Source organism: Clarias gariepinus, chromosome 7, assembly GCF_024256425.1.
Source record: "Clarias gariepinus isolate MV-2021 ecotype Netherlands chromosome 7, CGAR_prim_01v2, whole genome shotgun sequence".
Lineage (NCBI taxonomy): Eukaryota > Metazoa > Chordata > Actinopteri > Siluriformes > Clariidae > Clarias > Clarias gariepinus.
This window is the reverse complement of record NC_071106.1, coordinates 28,573,964-28,588,339: the sequence shown is the minus strand read 5'-3', so window position 1 is coordinate 28,588,339 and position 14,376 is coordinate 28,573,964. Positions and strand designations below refer to the sequence as shown.

General features: G+C 40.4%; 1 protein-coding gene across 1 annotated transcript in view; it reads left to right on the top strand.

The window, feature by feature from the left end:
• The window catches only part of si (sucrase-isomaltase (alpha-glucosidase)), a 187,492-nt gene that overhangs the window by 54,697 nt on the left and 118,419 nt on the right, over positions 1-14,376 (top strand). The gene's annotated exons all lie outside the window — the stretch shown is intronic.

Below are 14,376 nucleotides of genomic sequence, written 5' to 3'. Positions count from 1 at the left end.
TATTTGTATCGCACTTCACATTTAAGACAATCTCAAAGTGCCACAAAGTAAGCCTTTTCATAAAAGTATAAAAATATAAAATAATATAACAAGAGAATAAAAGCTAACAAACTAAAATAAAATAAAAATGAATTAATAAATTAAAACAGTAAAGCTAATGGAAAAACTACAAACCTAACATAAAACTTATATAATAAAAACACAATTATAAAAGGTGAAGAGCAGCTACTGAGGTCAACAATATGTTCTGCTAAAAAGGAATGTTTTAAGTTCTTTTTTAAAGTGTTCAGTAGCCTGAGGTGCCCTCAGATGGTAGGGGAGGGCATTCCATAGGCGAGGGGCAGCAGAACAAAAGGCCTGATCCCCCATGGTACAGAGCTTAGTCCTGGGTGGGAGAAGGCAGTTAGAGTTCGTAGAGCAGAGAGATCGTGTTGAGGTTTGTGGGTTGAGCAACTCCTTCAAGTATGTAGGAGCATTTCCATAAATGCACTGATGAGTAAGGAGGCAGACCTTGTATTCGATCCTCGCTGAGATGGGGAGCCAGTGGAGTGTGTAAAAGCCGGAGGTGATATGATCGTATTTCCGTACCTTCATTAAGATCCTAGCAGCACAGTTCAGAATGTATTGCAGTCTCTGAAGATTCCTGTTAGGGATCCCAACAAATAGTGCATTACAATAGTCCAATCTGGTGGAGACAAAAGCATAAATTAGCTTCTCTGCATCAGGCTGGGAGTGGAACGGAGTCTGGCAATATTCCTGAGATAGCAAAAGGAGGTCTTGCAGATATGTTTAATATGATTATCAAAAGGATAAGGATCGAACCGCATTCCAAGGTTGGTGACCAATGAGGAGAGGGGGATGTCATGTCCAGAGATGGTTATGTTTGTTATAGAGAATGACCGAATTTGATGGGGGGAGCCAATCAAAATTGCTTCAGTTTTGGAGCTGTTTAGCTGAAAAAAGTTTGCTAATGCTAAGGAAGCGCTATGGGAACTGTATACAAAGATCAGTGAACTGCAAAATACACACCTGGATGGACTGTTTATTGTTGCTGGAGATTTCAACCATGCAAATCTCAAGTAGGTGCTTCCTAGATTCCATCAGTATGTGGACTTTGCAACCAGAGGGGAAAACATGCTGAATCTTGTTTACACAAACATCTCCGGCGCATATCGGGCAGAGCTAGGCGTTCAAAACCGGTTCTGAAGCAGGTGAAAACCTGGCCAGCAGGAGCCATCTCTGCTCTTTAGGACTGTTTCGAGAGCACTGACTGGAACATGTTTGGGGAGGCTGCAACTTACGGTGACTTTACTGACTTGGAGGAGTACATGTCATCAGTGACCAGCTACATCAACAAGTGAACCGATGACGTCACTGTCTCCAAGAGCATCATCTCACGACCCAACCAGAAACCGTTGATTACTGCGGAGGTGCATGTACCTACAGGACATGGACATCACCTGCCTGTGACGGCTCCCTCCCAGATGCACTGAGCAACTTCTACGCTCGGTTCGACAGGCAGAACGACGTGGCGGCGAGGAAGACCACCCCTTCTCCGAACGACCAGGTGCTGTGTCTCACTACAGCTGATGTGAGGAAAACTCTACGAAGTGTCAACCCACATAAAGCTGCTGGACCAGACAACATCCCAGGCAGAGTGCTCAGAGAATGTGCGGAACAGCTGGCAGATGTTCTTACCGACATCTTCAACATCTCTCTGAGCAACGCCGTCGTTCCCACGTGCTTCAAGGCCACCACCATCGTACCCGTGCCCAAGAAGTCTTCTGTGTCCTGTCTCAATGACTACCGTCCTGTTGCAATTACACCCACCATCATAAAGTGCTTCGAGCGGCTCGTCATGAGACACATCAAGACCCTGCTGCCTCCCTCACTGGACCCAATGCAATTTGCGTATCGGCTTAACCGCTCAACAGACGACGCCATCTTCACTACACTCCAGCTTGCCACACTTGGACAAGAAGGACACATACGTTCGAATGCTGTACATAGATTTCAGCTCAGCATTCAACACTATCATCTCCCAACAACTGATCGGGAAGCTGAGCCTGTTGGGCCTGAACACCTCCCTCTGCAACTGAATCCTGGACTTTCTGACTGGAAGGCCTTGGTCAGTACGGATAGGGAACAGCACCTCCAGCACCACCACACTGAGCACTGGGGCCCCACAAGGCTGTGTGCTCAGTCCCCTGCTGTTCACACTGCTGACTCACGACTGTGTAGCAACGCAAAGTTCGATTCACATCATTAAATTCGCTGATGACACAACCGTGGTCGGTCTCATTAGCAAGAACAATGAGTCAGCGTGACAGAGAGGAAGTGCAGAGGCTAACGGACTGGTGTAAAGACAACAACCTGTCTCTGAATGTTGACAAGACAAAGGAGATGGTTGTTGACTTTAGGAGGACACAAGGCAACCATTTTCCGCTGAGCATCATCAGCTCCTCTGTGGAGGTCGTCGAAAGCACCAAATTCCTGGGTGTTCACCTAGAGAAGGACCTCAGATGGTCCCTCAACACCAGCTCCCTACACAAAAAAAGCCCAACAGCGTCTCTTCTTTTTGGGAAGACAGAGGAAGGCCCAGCTTCCACCACCGATCCTGACCACCTTCTATAGAGTAACTATCGAGAGCATCCTGAGCAGCTGCATCACTGTCTGGTTTGGGAATTGTGCCATATCGGACCACAAGACCCTACAGTGGGTAGTCAAAACAGCAGAGAAGATCATCGGGGTCTCTCTTTCCTCTATTGAGGACATCTACACCACACGCTGCATCCGCAAAGCCACCAGCATTGTGGCTGATTGGACACACCCCTCTTACACACACTTCACCCTCCTGCCATCTGGAAAAAGGTACCGAAGCATTCGGGCACCCACATCCAGACTGTGCAACAGCTTTTTTCCACAAGCTATCTGCCTTGGGAAAAAGGACTGGACTGATAAACACACACACACGCACACACACAAACATTATCACTCAGCTTAACTTAACTACCTCAAAACATTGAGACTGGACTGACTAATCAACACAAAGCGCAAACACACTGACTTACTATCGTACACACCAACCTGTAAATGCTCTTTTGCACAATATTCATTACTGGACTACTTTTTGCACTAGCTTCTTAACTTCTTAATATTTGTAACTACCTGAACTCATCACCTCAACACCTTATTATTACGTTATGTTGTCGCACTGTCACTTTGTTGCTTTTGTTTGCACATTGCACGTGCACTTTATGTTGTCTGTTGTCTGTAAAAAACCCTGTAGATAGTCTTCCTTAGTTAGTTTCTGTTCATTTATGTTGTAATTCATGTTACGTCAATCTGTATTGTCTTTGCTAGCCAGCTAGGCCTCTTAGTTAGCTAGTTTAGTTTTTCTGTTAATTTATGTTGTAATTTTATGTTTAGATATAGAATTTTTTAATTTTATGTTGTATGTAGCACCTTGGTCCTGGAGGAACGTTGTTTCGTTTTACTGTGTACTAACTGTATATGGTTGAAGTGACAATAAAGCCTACTTGAACTTGAACTTGAGATTCAGTCTTCAATACCTAAAGTGCAAATAGCTCTTAAGCTGCATTTCAGCTTATATTGTTGTGGAGGTTTTAATTGCATCCTCTATTTTGATTTCATATGCCAGCTCACATTCTATGAAGATCAATGCCAATCTATTATATATTTCCTGTTTTATTGTAGGACTTTTGTTTTGTCATAATCTATACATATAATAAAACTTTAAAATTGGTTTCTTTGTACATTGAAGATATTTAAAAATAATAATAATTTGGAGGGACATAAAATGAGTAATACAACACATTAAGAAGTTTTTATTTTTTATTTTTGTCTGTCTGTCTCTGTTTGTTTGTGTACATCACATAAAAACTACTAAACGAATTTTAATTTTTACAGGTTTACAGTATTTGTCCAAGCTTGAGGTAACATATGAGCTTTGTTTGCAATCGGACGAGAAGATATACTAATTTAAAATTAAAATGGAACGTGCCATTACACTGTATAAAAAGAGCTGTATACGGACCAGTAAATTTCTGTAAATTCACAGATTTTTGTATATATTAAAAAAAAAACTGGCCAAAAATGTCAAATTCCACATGTCCGTATACCTCCACATCTGTACCATTTCAGATGTGTGACTGTTGCCATGGCGGATAATCCTCTCTGGATTTTTTCACATTTAAGAATTATTTGCATTATAGCTCAGTCAGGTTTGACCTAAAACTTTTTTTTTTTTTTAGACCAACCCAAAATCTTATCAGCTATTGGACCACTGTATGCATTACCTTTTATCCTATTGGTTGGGCTCAAATTTTAGCCCTTTCACACCCCCAGATATGTAGGCCTGCTGATATACCTACAGAACTTCAATACTGTTCACAATATAAATGCTCAGACAATGATGGACTTTTGATATATTTTATTACAAGAATGAAACATATAAAACAAGAACAAATTGAAATATCCAAATTACAAATATCAACAAAAGTAATAAAAATATGGAATATAAAGCTGTATTAACTATAAAAATGAAAGTAATAACAGTTGAATAAATAAACTGTCGTCTGATTCTGTGTCAGCCATGTCACTCTGTGCCATCACACGAAAATGTCTGTGGCAACATAGTGTGGGTCTGCTTGCAGTCTGTAGCTTTTTCTGTAGCTCCTGGGACAGAGCAGACAGTTGTGGGCTTCTGTGCGGTGGTGGTTTAACAACCCAGGATGGCCTCCCATCAATAATGCCATATTTTCCATCAGGCAATAAATTAGAAGTTGCAGAGTTCCAGAGATCGCATTCCACATTCAAGATTCAAAGAACTTTATTAATCCCAGAGGGAAATTGCTTATACTTGGTTTCAGTCATTTACAGCAGAAAAGGTAAAGAGTAATAAATAAATGATAAAAAAAATCCTTCAAAGCTTTAAATGATTTAATCAGTTCTGCTTTGTCAGGCTGGTCCATTCAATAGTTTCTCCTTAGAGTTTTATAATATGTCTTGCAGGATGCTAAACAAAACAAAGCATGTTATTATCAACACTTAATTAAATGTACAAACCTTAATCCAAAAAAGTTGGACACTGTACAAATTGTGAATAAAAAAACAGAATGCAATGATGTGGAAGTTTAGTTTATTATTCAGTTTATTTAGTTTATTTAGAATAGAATATAGATAACATAAAATTTTGAAAGTGAGACATTTTGAAATGTCATGCCAAATATGGGCTCTCTCTCGTCTCTACACTTCAGTTCATCGTTGAGGTGAACGCTTCCGATCTCCCCAAGATAACAAACTTCACCCATGCTCTTTCTTCTCTCGCTGACTCACACCACCTAATAGTAATTACGACATCGGAGATCTTGAGCTCTTGGCAGTTAAGCTTGCTTTAGAAGAGTGGAGACACTGGCTGGAGGGAGCCGAAAACACACCTTTCTTGTCTAAACGGATCATAAAAACCTTGAATATCTCAAGTCGGCTAAGAGACTGAATGCACGTCAGGCACACTGGTTGCTGTTCTTTTCCAGGTTTAATTTCACGTTGTCTTACCGTCCGGGCTCTAAGAACACTAAACCCAATGCCCTGTCTCGACAATTCGCCACCGCTTGGGACACACTTACTACAGAAACCATCCTATCACCCCAATGCCTGGTGGCTGCCACTCGGCTGAAAGTAGAAAATCAAGTCCTGCAATAACTAGAGCACGAGCCAGGTCCCAGTAACGTCCCTCTCGGGAAGCTTTTCGTCCCAGCTTCAGTCCGTCCTTCGCTATTAGAGTGGGGCTACAACTCAAAGTTAGCATGCCATGCAGGGGCTACCCACACTCTTGCCCTACTACAACAACGAATCTGGTGGCCATCCATCACAAAAGACGTAAAAAAAAATTTTGTCCGCATGTGACATATGCACCAGAAGCAAGACACTCAACCGTCCACCCGAGGGTCTACTCAAACCCCGCAATTCTCAGCCCAATTCCGGAAGGCTTTCTGTAGCCTTATTGGCGCAACACCTAGCCTTTCGTCCAGTTTTTATCCTCAGAGCAATGGCCAGACCGAACGTGCCAATCAGGAGCTTGAGAAGACCCTGAGATGCATGACTGCTCAGGATTCAGGTTCGACAAGCCATTTCCTCCACTGAGTGGAGTACGCACATAACTCACTCTCCATCTCTGCCACTGGAATTTACCCATTTCAATGCTGTTTAGGCTACCAGCCACTGCTTTTTCCCACCAAGGAGGAGGAAACCACCGTCCCTTCAGCTCATGCTTTTGTGCGCCGTTGTAGAAACACATGGCGACAGGCCCGTGTTCAGCTTATACGCACCATTAGCAGCCCCAAAGTATCGCATTGGTCAAAGTGTCATTCTCTGCCACTCAAGACCACATCCAAGAACATCTCGCCAAAATTAATAGGTCCCTTCACAATCTCACGCATCATCAACCACTTCCACTTCCAGCCAGATTTATTTTGGATCGCTCTCAGATCACGGATTTTTACCGAGTTCATCCTGAGGCTCCTTCAAGAACACCAGGTGGCGTTCGTAGGGCAGGGGGTACTGTCACTGTCAAGTCTTGCCCATCTATCAAACCAAGCCATGATCTTCCACGACTCCATTCCATACTCCAGTTCACTGTTTCAATTTACCAGCTTAAGCACACCTGTTACTCATTTCAATTACTACTCTGCTCTATTTAACTTGCTCACAAACAACCACCCGTTGCCAGATTATTGTGTGCCTTAATGCGCAATTCTCCAGCGATTTCACCTGCCTTGCTACTCGGATCTTGACTCACGCTTTTTTTTTTTACGGATCACGGTTTTGCTTCACAGCTTGAATTGTTATTAGTTTGGACTTCTGGATAACAACCTCCATTCTTGCATCTTGACCACGAATTCGCATCAAGGACTCTGTTTGTCTTTTCCGTTTTGACCCACGCACGCTCAACACTGCAACTCATCTCCATGAAGCATGCATTGCACCCCTGCTTTGTAACCCGGCCCACGCACGCCTCGTCTTCACAAGGCAATCAGTGCATTCAACAACACGCACTCTGCACTTGGATCCACCACGTCCATCCGGATGGTAACAATAAAGGGTTTTACATGAATGATAGAAAGAAAATAAACACAAGCATATATTGCTTTTATGACCTTTTAAAACTGTTCAGGTCAAACACATAATGAGTCAGGTCAAACACATAATAATAGGAACAATACACATTAGATAAAAGAGTAGTAGCCTTACCGCAATGGTCACCTCATTTCCATATTTTAGCTTTTTGGTATATTTGGCAGTTCTTCCTGTGTCTTTTGTTGTCCCCTTTTCTTTTGCGTTTCTCGAGACGCTGCAGAGTTTGACAGGCGCAAATGGCTTCCAGTTTGTTAGTGGGGTCCTAAGCTAAAGCATTTTGACCTGTAAGCATGTGCTTTATCAAGTCATTTATGCTGACTAGACTCGCTCTTCCTTTTAGTTGACTTTACCCAGTGAAGCCAGCGTATTTTCCATCTCTAAAATAGCATAAAAATCACGGATTGTGTATAGACTAATTACAAACAATACAAGGCATGTTATGGTGAGTAAACTTTCTATCTTTTCTATTCCAGATTAAAAAACAGTAACACTGTCAATTTTAGAATCAGCAAAAGCTGAGTGGTCCGAGCACAACCTCTTGCGGGGTGCTTTTCTCTGAATACACTGTGTTCACGAGGGTGGGAATAAACACGCATCTCGGTTTATTCATTTTACCCCTCTTGATTTGGGGTAAAGTGACTGATGTGCCTAACTTTTTTTTGCAGATCCTATGTTTCACTGAATAATTCACGACTTTTCATGAGTATGTAAGACCTCATGACACCTCTCTCTCTCACACACACAGTAGACCAAATTGTCATTAGCACGTCCCTTCCCCAAACAGCGCAGCATTTACTTACATCTAAACTGAGTCGTTTACATAGGTCACTGATCAATAGCTCATGATACATACATTTAAACAATTTATTCATACAGATGTACCTGTATTACATGGAAAGTTACAGGCTTTTTACTTAATCATTTACTCCGATAAAGAGCCATATAAGCAAAGTGGCAGCTGGCACACCTAAAAATAAATGCAGGATTATTTTTTATATGAAGTTTTCCAGAGCGTACAGACAGAAGTAGAGTAATGATTATGAATGCGTCGGGAAAAACAGCAAGGAAACTCACTCTGGCCACTTTAATAATTCAGTGATAAATTAGTGATTTCTTTGGTTTCGGCTGTGCTGAAGGTGATAATGTCATCTCTGCACCAGTGAACGGGCCTACAATTCCATTTTCATATGAATTACATAATCTAATAAATAGTTAAATAATAGTTAAAAAGCAGATATTTCGCTTTTATATAAAAAAAATCGGATCATTTTCTGACGCGCTTAAGTTCACTGAAAACAATGCAGAACAGCGCACCCTGTTTACTTTAATTATTTTACAAAATCATAATTTTTTTTTGTCATTGTGAGCACACCTAAATAAAAGTAGAGTCTTATAAAGGCTATGTAGCTTATATAGTTTTACTATATAGTTTTTGCACATTATTCTGACAGTGTTTAAATTTTATAGTTGTTTAGTTTAATTTATTTCAGGTAATAAATCTACTACAAGTTTAAAGAACACAAAATATAAGATGACACAAGACCCTACACGTGTAGCTTTTCTAATTACACATAATAAAATCTAAAGGGCTCAGTGTGTTAAGTTTAACGTTGCTTAAATTCAATCCTAAAAATATTGAATTTAATTTTAATTATAATTTTGTACTGTAATGTTACTACTGTGATTATAAATTTGTTTAATTACAATGTTTCACTTAATTTTCTGCAACTACCTGCGGCTTTAGAGGAGCTGTGGCTCATTAATCCTGGAGAGAATAAACTTGCAAACTTTTGAAAAAAATAGTTCATTTTAAAATTTTACAGATGGCATACATTTTCTCAAACACGCTTATGAGTGTTCAACTGAAATCTATTCAATAAATGTGATCTTGCACGTTTACTCCACATTCTCTATAGAAAGAAAAAAATAAAAAGTTAAAAAACAAACGCTTTACTTAATTGACTGGCCTTGCAAAAATTTGTAGATCTATAGATAATATTGATGTTTAGAAAGCTTTGTTGCTCTTATCTGACTAGGCTTAAAAGGTAGATTTCAGGGAATTCACTTTCTGACTTGTATTTTAGTGTACTATACCTACTTATTATTTGACTTGGCTTGCAAATATGGATTTTGAGGACCTGTATCAGTTTGGTTTTATCATTTGGGTGGGGTGTTCCACACAAACAAAGTTGCAGGCACAGCTAGTGTTTTTAATAAGATTCAACTTAATGAGTGTTTTCATAAAGCAACTAAAATGAATAAAAATGCTTTTGGTGCAATGCCTTCATTAATGGCCTGGATCAGTTAGTGTCTCTTGAATTACCCTCTTTGTTACAAGATTTGATAGACCTGACCAGTTTCATTGACCACTGCCTTTGTCTCAGACACTGGGCACACATCCATGGAAATTAGTTCCCCCTCATTGCTTTACTCCTGAACCTATGCAGGTGGATCGCACACAAATCTCTGCAGAAGAACATCAGCATAGATGCAGAGAGAGAGAGAGAGTCTGCTTTTACTACAGCCAAGCACATCACTTCCGGGAAACCTGTCCATTAAAGCAAGGCCCTCTAGTAAAAGGAGAGGGTCCTAGAGGGCCAGAAACTGGACACTTACTTAACCTCTCACTTTTGTCTTTCTGTCCTTGTGACCATCAATCTCAAGGCACACATTGTCCGGGCCCTTATTGATTCAGGAGCTGACCAGAACCTGATCTTCCCCCACACAGTAGAAACCCTCAAGATTTCATTCACACCTCTCCTCTAGAGCACCCCCTTCATGTTCAAGCTCTGGATAGCAGGATCCTAGATCCTATTACTCATCACACTATTCTTATCAGGCTATCTTTAGCAATCATACAAAGACTTAATTAATTTCTCATCATAAACAGGTTGTTCTTGAATGTCCCAGGCTAGTTCAACATCTCCTTCGGCCATTTTTTAAGGAAAACTTTCCTGATCTTACCATGTCCCAGCAAAGTATGTTGATCTATAAGAAGTCGTGCATTTAATATGATGGACTCAATGAAATTATAGTTACGCACTGGTATCCTTTCCCTTTCATGACTTCTGCCCTTGAACATTTGCAGGGAGCACATATTTTTACAAAACTTGACCACCTTGTCAGGATCAGGGAAGGGGATGAGTGTAAAACTCTATTTAAACACACCCACTGGCCAATATAAATATCTAGTGGTGCCTTTTGGTTTAACAAATTGAACACCTGCCATTTTCCAAGCCTTGATTAACAACGTCTTACAAGATTTTTTAAACATATTTGTGTTTGTCTACCCAGACTATATTTTAACATTTTCTAACTCTCTTGATAACAACATAACCCATATTCACCAGGTCTTACAGATTCTACTGGAAAATTTACGTTTTTGTCAAGGCAGAGAAATGTGACTTTCATCAGGAATCTTTTTCTTTTCTGGGGTTTATGATATCTCCCTTCAAGATCCAGATGGAGCCCTTCAAAGTCAACTGACTGGCCCACACCCTTTAAGCATCTCAGTGTAGGAAATCACTCGTAAGTGGCCATAATTTTACAGAATGACGCCATTTTGGTCTTCCTTTGAGGAGTGGAAACAAGAGCTAATTATAAAAACTTTACTTAGGAAATCACTTCCATTGCCACCAAAATGTAGGAGGCCTCCAGGTAGGCAACTATGAGAGAAAATGTCCTAGGCTTTGTGGCAGTATGCTACACATGTGCCAAAAACAAATCCACCAATCAACCTCCAGCAGGCTTCCTAAGACCACTTCCTATTTCTCAATGTTCATGGTCACACATTGCTCTAGACTTTATTACTGGACTCCCAGTTTCAGAGGAAAAATTTTGGTATTAGGCCTGTTGTTGATCGTAAGGGGCTGCCAATTTCTTCCTCTTAATTACCCCCCCTAGCCTTATATATATATATATATATATATATTATTTTTAATTTTTTTTTTTTCCCCGAATGCCAAATGATTCCCTCGAGTAATAGCGGCACAATAAATACATCAAAAATTTGAGCTACGGGCATCATCCCAGAAAATAATCAATTCCTTTTATTTAAATTGTCATGAAGTCTGTGGGTTAGTTATTAGCCTATTGATCATTCACAAATTCCTTGATTTGTAGAACCATGAAGTAACATTTGCTGTTTCTCAATTCTCCTGACTTCTTTGTGTATATAATGGTAGGTTTGGCAAAAGTAAGGAAAGCTAGTGTAAGGGACCACCACTAGAGGTCGCTGTTTTTCATTTGTAGTTTTTGTTGGCTGACTCAGTTTCCCAGATGGCACCTCGGTCAGGTGATGTGAGTGCACACCTGAGCCGAGGTAGCCATTAATCCAACTATAAATAGATGTTTAGTCTGGGAAACTGGGTCGAGCATTATTAGTTAAAACTGCTGTCATTTGTGTGGGCGGTTTGTTTTGTTTTGTTTTGTTGACTTGGGCTCTCATATTGGCAATGTTTTCTGTATATGTTTTGTGTGTCTATGTTGGTGGAGCTGATTCAGTCATGTCATGTCATGTGTGGTGTTGTGAGTTTTGTGGTTGTTGTCCCCTTGTTTTCTTGTGTGTTTAGCTAAAACGGGTAAGTAGATAGGTGTGTGTTTGGCTAGGAGTGTGTTTAGCTAAAGTCTATGTTGAGCTTCTAGCCATAGCCCCTTTGGGTCTCTAGCCATTCTGTGTTTCCTGCCTCCCTAGTTTTCCAGTGAGCCTAGCCTAGCCTTTGAGTGTCCCCTAGCCTAGCCTTTGAGTGTCCCCTAGCCTAGCCACTGGGTATCCTCTGCCTCTGTGTTTCTGTGCCCCAATTCCCTAGTGTTGTGTTGAGCTATTAGGTAAGTGTAGCTTAGTGCATGTTGGGCTAAAGACATGCTTAGCTAGATGAATGTGTAGCTAACTGCCATATTTAAGTGCTCTTAACCATGTTTAGCTAAAAGCAATGTCTAGCTGATTGCCATGTCTTTAGCCCTAGTCCCTTCTCTCAGTGTCTCCCGTCTCGTTGGGGGTCTAGTCTCGTCATGTGTCCTGTTTTAGCTCCCCGCGTAGTTTGTGTGTCCTGTCACGTGTTCCGTCTGTCTGTCTGTGTTTCGCCAGCTGCTTGAATAGGGATATTGAATAGCATGGCTTATTCAATACTTTTGCATAGATGAACAAAATATTTCGAGGAAGGAACTGCCATCTTTCCATTCTTGGATGGGAAGGAAGCCTGTTAAACAAAGACAGCGCTGTACATGTCCATACTTTTCAGTAGTTTAACATTTGTGTTAAAAATCTTTTGGATGACATTCTAATTTATTGAGATGCACCTGTATAAATGAATTTGCATAATGAGGCACAGGTGGAAAGCATTACCTGATGGCTTTACCAACCTATCTACTAATGCAGGTAATGCTCAACCATACCCCAGTCCTCCACAGCCATCTTGTGAACCCTGCCTATGGACCAATTTGAATTTAAATGGCTGAAGCTTTAGATACCAATGAGTGATCCACATGTTCATATAGTGGAGCAACTGGACCAGGGCATGATACAAACAGAGGATTAAAGGGTTCCCCAGTAGCAGAGCATGAGGACCGTCCACTTCATGGCTAGTCAGTTTTCTATGGTAATGTACTTCATCCCTTTCACTGACAGACTGTAGCTCCATCAAGCAAAACATCTTCAGTACTTTGTCTAATGCATTGGTCTGAATGAGAAAGAGAGAGAAAAGTATGGTGAATGCAACAACAGGCCCTACACACAAAACCACTTTTACCTGACTAAAAGCCTGTTTGTGTTAAAAATTGGTGCAATCTTAATGGAAACATTAGACATCACACAGAATCTGACTTTGGTACCAAGATTACCACAATTCTCTAAACTCTGTATGACTCGTGGTTTGCACCCATGTCAAGGTCTTGAGTTCCTCAGACAATCTACATATTGTTCAGGAAATCTGTGCACAATCTATTGTCAGCTGTGCACAACCACACCTGGAGGAGTCACTCTGTGGTGCTCTGTGATGTCTTTATGACTGAGTAGAGGTGAAAATGTCAGAATATTTCTTAGATCCTGGAAATCTTTGCTCTCTGTGACAGTGTGATTTGGTCTCTACATGGGGCTGACTATTGACTATTGCCAAGCATGTGTGTGGAAGAAATGACTTATCCTTACTGGTTTCAATTAATCAGTGGGGAAGCATGGTATAAAAAGCAAGCTAGAAAATGGCTAGCTTGTAAAGCTGTCCTGCACGTGACTAATCCTAATTTTTTGAAAATCCTCAACAAAACAGAGTTTAGAGTCCAATTCAGTAAAAAACAGCTATGGGAGAAAATGGCATCCAGGATTCCCCTCGCAATTTAAAGGCGCAGAGGCAACACAGGCATGCATCAGCACATCACTCCACCAACAACACAGCAATTAACATTTACTTACATCTGAACAGAGTCGTTTTCATAAATCTTGCATGTGAATGGAGCACTAAGTGTGGGGGTGGGTCTCAAATGAGAGTCCACGAGAATCTGACATGACTCTGTTTTTTCTTATTTTTAATATTAATTTACCAACAAACATTTATTTTGCAATAAACTTTTTGTGAAGAAAACCATCTACCATTTGTGTACATATTCTGTTCTGTGTTGCTACAACATAATTTCATTTACAAAAACCTTTTCATCAAAGATACTGTAGCCCCTAAGTGTTTTAACCAACTACCACGTTCTTACCCCTCAACAGGAACAGCCGAACGACTAAAACAACATACAAATGTTAAGAAAAAAAAATAGAATATGCTTTTGTCAATATTTTTGGCTGTCAAAAGTGAGCTGTTTGACTATTGCCAAGCATGTGTGTGGAAGAAATTACTTATTCTTACTGGTTTCAATTAATCAGTCTGGAAGCATGGTAGAAAAAGCAAGCTAGAAAATATAACACTGTTATATTTCATGTTTGAGATTAATTTTCTTAGTAGCAGTTACAGTTTTTGGCTACATGATGGCAGTCTGGGGAAAGACGACAGAGATTTAGTAAAGTGGATTGGTATGCTTTACATTGTATATTCATGTCAAAGGCGTATAAGACTCACTTTGTCCGACATAAGAACAAATCTGACTTACAAACATGCTCCTGGAACACAACTCGTTCATGAGGCAGAGACTACCTGTATCTGACATCACTACATTAACTTCATGTGCAAGTACACTTTTCACTATTTTTTTCATAGTGTGTTAATTGATATAAAAGCCTAA